We start from the raw sequence: 7163 nt of genomic DNA, 5'->3' as shown, positions 1-7163 counted from the left end.
ACACTGAGACACAAGTGTACACACTGGTTGCAGAGGAGCAAAACTTTACACCCAGGCCTTTTCTAATTGCTCATGACTCTAACAAATTGCAGTAGAAATTTGAACAAGACTAAAGGAAGCTTGAAAAGAAGGAAGTTGTCAGTCCTGCTGCTGCTGGGAATGACACTGGAAATGGAGCAGGGGGAAGTGGGAAGAAGGATTAAACAGGATTTCAAAGAGGAGGTGACCTTATTTTTGCAGAAAAATTTGCTGGCAGAAAACGTGCAGTGTGTAGGGTCTTAGTGCACTGTCTGCTATGCAGTGAGGGCTGAGGCACAGCACTGAAGGCACAGTGGAATCTGAACTGGCTCAGAGCCTCCAAAAAGCTGCAAGTCCCAGTGTAATTGGGACTTCAGGGACCTGGGGGAATGTTAAGAGTTATTTATTTTGCCAATGCACTTGACATCTCATGAATAAAAGGTTTTCAATGAATACAAAATATTGTGATTGTCTACACTAGACCAGAGAGCTGGTATATTCAAAGAAAAGGCGAGCAGTCAGACTGTATTTATTTAGCATATGAAAGTGAACGTTCATGCCAAAAACAATTTGGTATGGTAGAAATCTACTTAGGCAGTGTCTGCACTAAAGCAGCAAAATGTGTTACACAGAGGTTTAGTGGCCCTTGCTCATGCCAACCAGATCCACCCACAAGTGAATTTGACTTGCAGCACCCTCAGGCAGCCCCCGCATTGAGCTATGATCTTGGACCTGGAAGTGTAATTTTTAGCAATGTGTTTGCTCTTTAGGACTTTGCCTTCCAAATGAAGTATTGTAACCCAGCTAAACTCTGGACAACATTGAAGTATAAGATAAATTAAAATCTAGCTGACTTTTGCATTCAAGTATCAGATTTTAGGGCCCAGCACGGTGGTGCAGTGGTTAAGGTCCTCGCCTTGCACACCCGGGATCCCATATGGGCGCTGGTTCTAATCCCAGCAGCCCCGCTTCCCTTCCAGCTCCCTGCCTGTGGCCTGGGAAAGCAGTCGAGGACAGCCCAAAGCTTTGGGACCCTGCACCTGCACGGGAGACCCGGAAGAGGCTCCTGGCTTCGGATCGGCATAGCATTGGCCGTTGCGCTCACTTGGGAAGTGAATCATCGGACGGAAGATCTTTCTCTCTGTCTCTCCTCTCTGTATATCCGCCTTTCCAATAAAAACTAAAATAAATCTAAAAGAAAAAGTATCAGATTTTAATTATTTGAATCACTACTTGTTAAAAACTATGTTCTTACAGGACAAGGTATTGAATTGAACTCTTTTTGGGTTCCTTTAAAAACATATATCTGCTGGGCCCGGCGCGGTGGCGCAAGTGGTTAGGTCCTCGCCTTGCACGCCCGGGATCCCATATGGGCGCCGGTTCTAATCCCGGCAGCCCCACTTCCCATCCAGCTCCCTGCCTGTGGCCTGGGAAAGCAGCTGAGGACGGCCCAAAGCTTTGGGACCCTGCACCCGTGTGGGAGACCCGGAAGAGGCTCCTGGCTTCGGATCGGCATAGTATCGGCCCGTTGCGGCTCACTTGGGGAGTGAATCATCGGACGGAAGATCTTCCTCTCTGTATCTCCTCTCTGTATATCCGCCTTTCCAATAAAAAAAAAAAAATAATAAAAATAAATCTTTAAAAAAAAAAAAACATATATCTGCTTTATTTGAGGATGTGATACACAAAAGTAAAATCAATTTAAGCTCTTAAACTCCTCAAAAATAATTTCAAATCATTTATCTCACAGCTAAATGCTTTTATATTATAAACTGATTTCATCAAGATTTTAAACTAGCATGTCATGCTCTTTTTGGCATACAAGTACGAAGATTTGTGCTTATAATTAAATTTTTTTTTCCCCAAATGAGAAAGAGAGTTGCTGGTTCACGCTCGGAAGACCGGGGCAGGGCGATGGTGGGAGGAGAAACACAATGTAGGGGCAAGGAGGCAATGACTCAAGCCGTCTCCTACTCCCTGCCAGGAAGTGGGAGTCAGGGGTGAGCTGAGTATTGAACTCTGATGCAGACACTGTGCTAAGGGATGCGGGCATCTTGACTTCTGTCTTAAACATCAGCCTGAATGCCTGGTCCGGTTCTCATGTTTTATTTCCTTTTAAAATCTATTGATTTTATTGGAAAGGTAGATGTACAGAAAGGAGAGACAGGAAGAAAGATGCTCCTTCAGCTGGCTCACTCCCCAAGTAGCCAAAATGGCTGGAGCTGAATTGATCCGAAGCCAGGAGCTTCTTCCAGGTGTCCCACATGGGTGCAGGGTCCCAAGGCCATGGGCCATTCTTTGCTGCTCTCCTAGGCCACAGGCAGAGAACTGGATGCGCAGTGGGGTAGCTGGAACGTGAACCTGTGCCCACATGGGATCCCTGTGAGAGATGCAAGACCAGGCAAGGTGGGGACTCAGCCACTGAGCTACATGCTGGGCCCTGTTCTTGTTTTAATGGTGGGAAATGAATGACTTTCTTCAAGATTATAAAATGAGTGGAAAACAATCAGCTCTCAATCTAGTAGCACTTAACTTCTTTTGGTTTCATAAAGAAGCCTAGGTTATTTCATATGTTAAGTTTCAGTACTTATTTCTTTTGAGTACATTCATCCTGTTAGATCCTTTTGACTTTCATCCCTCCCTAGGGACAAATGACAGGTGTTTGATTTTAAAATGGGACACTTATTCACTCAATTATACAGACTCAAAGTTCTGACACCTCAGTTATCTATTTTCCTAGCCCTTCCATACCCAGTGTGTCAGGCTGTATTATGGATTCTACCTCAAAGTTATATCTGGAGTTTGATCATATCCTATCATTTTCTTCTCTCTTTTTGAAGATTTATTTCATTTTTACTGTGAAGTCAGATACACAGAGAGGAGGAGAGACACCGATGACCCTTTGGGCTGTGCTCAACTGCTTTTTCCAGGCCACAAGCAGGGAGCTGGTTGGGAAGTGGAGCTGCCGGGATTAGAACCAGCGTCCATATGGGATCCCAGCACATTCAAGGTGAGGACCGTAACCATTATGCTATTGTGCTGGGACCGATTATTTTCTTTCCTTCTGCTTTATTTTCTCTTTCTGGTAATATCCACAGCTCTCTTTCCCATTGGATCTTTTTTCTCTGGGGTTCTAGGAAAATGTTTTAGTTTTTTTTTCTTTTTAACGTAGACATATATGTGCCTGATTCTACAAGTATCTCATATGCTATTACTATTTAAAACTATTTACTTATTTATCTATCTATTCAAAGGCAAAGTGACAGAAAATGAGGGAGAGAGAGCTTTGATGCATTGGTACACTAGACCAGGCTACACCAGTGGCCAGGAACTCTACCCAAATCCCTCTGTGGGTAACAGACACCCAAGCATTTGGGTCATCTTTCACTGCTTTCTCAAACAGGTGCTTAGCAGGGAGCCGGACTGAAAGCAAAGCAGATAGTACTCAAGTCAAGAGCTATGACATAGGAGACTGGCATTGTCAGTGGCTGTTTAACCTGATGTGCCACAATGCTGACCCCAAGAACTGCCTGCTTTGGTTCTTTTCAGATGCCACTTTGAAGATTATCTTTCCTCTAGTATGAATGTTTTCATGGCATGATCATAGGATTTTCATTGCTTCCATTTATTTTTTACTGTATAATCTATTCACATTATTCAACTGTTGACTAAATACAAGCATTGAGCTTCTTAATGTTAGCCTTTATAGTGATTTCTTCTTTAAAATTCATTTATTATTATTATCATATTATTAACATTTTATGATACAGTTCCATAGGCCCTGGGATTTCTCATACCCCTTTCTCTAACATCCCCCTCCCCACTGAGTTCCCCATATCATTATGACAGCATAGTTCCTCATAGATAGTCATAAATCCATCACTGTGGGCATAGACAATGGCAGAGAGTCCAGCATCCCATTGTTAAGACACATCCAACAGTTTCACTGGGAGTCTATCCTTGATCCGGAAGTAGAGATGCACGCTGCAGTGTATGCTCACATCTGGACATGTCAGTCTCCACAACACAGTCACCACAAATCCCCCCAAGTGAAAAGCCACAAAATGAAACCAACAACAGGAAGAAAAACAGAAATTTACAATGCTATGAAGTTAAATAACATGCTACTGGAGATGATGGTCTCCATTACACAGTTACTACACATCCCCTGAAATGAAAACAAAATCAACAACATGAAAAAAAATAGAAGCTTACAATGCCATGAAGTTAAATAACATGCTACTGAATAACTAATGAGTTGCTGAAGAAATGAAAAAGAAAATCAAGAACCTTCTTGAAGAAATTAATGCTACTGTATGAGTCATTGAAGAATGCTAAATTGTTTTTGAAAAATTGTTTTAAAGAAACTAAGCTAAAAACATCAAAATCTGTGAGATAGTTTCCGCTGATCTTTGTTGGTGAGATGTATCTTCTGTAGGCAACAAACAGATGGGTTTTGTGCTTTTAATCCAGTCTAGCAATATATGATGTTTGATTGATGAATTTAAGCCATTTATATTCAGGGTCAATATAAATAGGTAGTATTTTGGTCCTATCATTTTAGTAATGGGTTGTTCATTGGTTTAGTCTTCTGTTGTCATTTTACTGGGATTTTTTTTTCTTTTAGATTTATTTTATTTTTTTTATTGGAAAGGCGGATATACAGAGAGGAGAGACAGAGAGGAAGATCTTCCGTCCGATGATTCACTCCCCAAGTGACCACAACGGTCGATGCTATGCCGATCCGAAGCCAGGAGCCTCTTCCGGGTCTCCCGTGCAGGTGTAGGGTCCCAAAGCTTTGGGCTGTCCTCCACTGCGTTCCCAGGCCACAAGCAGGGAGCTGGATGGGAAGAGGGGCCACCGGGATTAGAACCGGCGCCCATATGGGATCCCGGGCGTGCAAGGCGAGGACCTTAACCACTGCACCACCGCGCTGGGCCCTACTGGGATTTTTTTACATTTGCCTTTGATTCTTGGATGCTATTCCTTTTCTCAGTCAAAAGAACATGTCTAAGTATCATTTGTAGGGCAGGCTTGGAAGAGGCATATTCTTTTAACTTTTCTTTACTGTGGAAGAATTTTATTTCACTTTCAAAGACAAAGGAAAGCTTTGCTGGATATATTATCGTAGGCCGACAATTTTTTTCTTTTAGAATCTGGAATATGTCACTCCCTTCTCTTCTTGCCTGTAGAGTTTCCTGTGAGAGATCTCCTTGTGAGTTTAATTGGCATTCTTTTATGTCAGTTGATTTTTTTTACGTGCATATCTAAGGATATTTTCCTAATGTTCAATTGAAGAGTTTAATTATCATATGTCGTGGTGAAGATCACTTTTGGTTAAGCCTCCTGGGAGTTCTGTACCCCTCTTGGATGTTGTTTCCCAATTTGTTCTCTAGATTAGGGGAATTCTCCTTTATTATTTCATTAAATACATTTTTAAACCCAGCTTCTCTTTCTGCACGTTCTGCAACTCCCATGACTCTTATATTTGTCCTTTCAATGTTGTCTCTTAATTGTTGAATACTTTTTTTAGCTTGACTCAGCTGTTTCCAGCTTTTTATTTGTTTCCTCTTGGTAACAGGAAACATCTTCCAATTCTGAAATTCTTTCTTCTGCTTCCTTCATTCTATTTAGGAGACTCTGCATTGTACTTTTAATTTGCTCCACTGTATTCTTCATTTTTGATGTATCAGTTTCCATTTCCAGTGTGACATATTCCTTAAATTCCTTGATCTGCTTTTTGTGCTTCTTGTTGTTGATAAAGTAGTTTGAGTTCTGTATCCCCTATTTTCTCAATGTATTCATTCCTCAGTTAACTCAGGTTGGCAAAAGCTTTTGCTCCTTTGCATGGGAGTCTTCAATAATATTCATTGTGCCATTGTCTCTTCTTTTGCTCTTGGTCATTGTACTTCTGGTAAGCAGATTCTTCTCCCTAGGGCAGGTTTCTAAGCTGTGTCACCCAAAGGTCTGCAGTTCGCTTTTACTTATTGTGGTTGGTACACGCTTCTTTGTTTGCAGTCACTTGTGTCACTCCTTCCAGCGAGTTTCAGATCTGGACTCTTACATTAGACTTCTATCATGGTCTGCATAGTCCAGCTCCTGGCTCAGCATTCCACTTCCTGTGATCCCGTGGTATTGTTGCATCTTTTTCCTTTGTCTATACAATGTTTTTCCCAGTTCTGGTTTGTGCAGTTCCCAGGCTGACAGCACATGTACAGCACACTGTTGTCCCTCTAGTGTCATAGCTTTTGCCACACTGTACAAAATGGTGCCTGATATGTAACTCATGGAGTTCTTGATCTGCTGACCACTAGGTCTGGGGCTGCCTGGACCTATTTTTTGGTGGAACCTGAAGGGTGCACGTCATTTCAATTCACTGAGCCCAAAATGAGTTCACTCCCAGCTCATGCTCAGTCCTGTGCTATAGCCTTTGCTTTTCTACACAAGAGAGTGCCTGATTCAGCTCTAGTGGGGCTGACTGGGCTAGGAAATCCACCCTTTTCCCACACCAGCTGTTTGGGATCTGTTGATCTGTCTCCGCTCCTGGTCAAATCGTACAAACCAGCTGGAAGGACAGTTCTTTATCTGGGTTCACCTCCTGAGTTTCCAGTGAAATTTCCTTCCCACCTAGTTACTGGTGGAGTCTGGTTTCTGGTGGCGTTCACATCACCACTTGCTGAATGCCTCTGGTGTATTATGTCGCTACAGTACCACATCATTGTTTCCGCTGCTTTCCTGTGTTAGTCAAGTGCCCTTCTTGCAACTCTGTCCTCTCCTATTTCCTGCAGTACGCCCTGTCTAACATTTCTCTGTTTAAATGTGTCCTTGCCCGATTCTGCCATCTTGATTCTGTGTCATAGTAATTTCTTGAGCACAATGCTGAAATCATAGAGAACAAAAGGCAAATGCAGGAGTTGGACCTTGGCGGCTCAGGTGACAGCAGCCCTCCGCAGCAGTGGCGGCCAGCTTGTGCAGAGTACCTGAGCCAGGTCAGACCCAATACCCAGAACTTGGCCCATGGGTACCACCCCCATGTGGTGAGAGACTCCTGTCAGGCTAGGGACAGTGATTTCTCCCACATGGTGAGGACACCATGAGGGAATCCTGCGTTCTGGTCTGGATATGACTGCAATATCCCTTGGCAC

Source organism: Ochotona curzoniae, unplaced genomic scaffold, assembly GCF_017591425.1.
Source record: "Ochotona curzoniae isolate NIBS_2020 unplaced genomic scaffold, NIBS_Ocur_1.0 scaffold_3208, whole genome shotgun sequence".
Classification (NCBI taxonomy): Eukaryota; Metazoa; Chordata; class Mammalia; order Lagomorpha; family Ochotonidae; genus Ochotona; species Ochotona curzoniae.
This window is presented reverse-complemented; position numbering follows the sequence as displayed.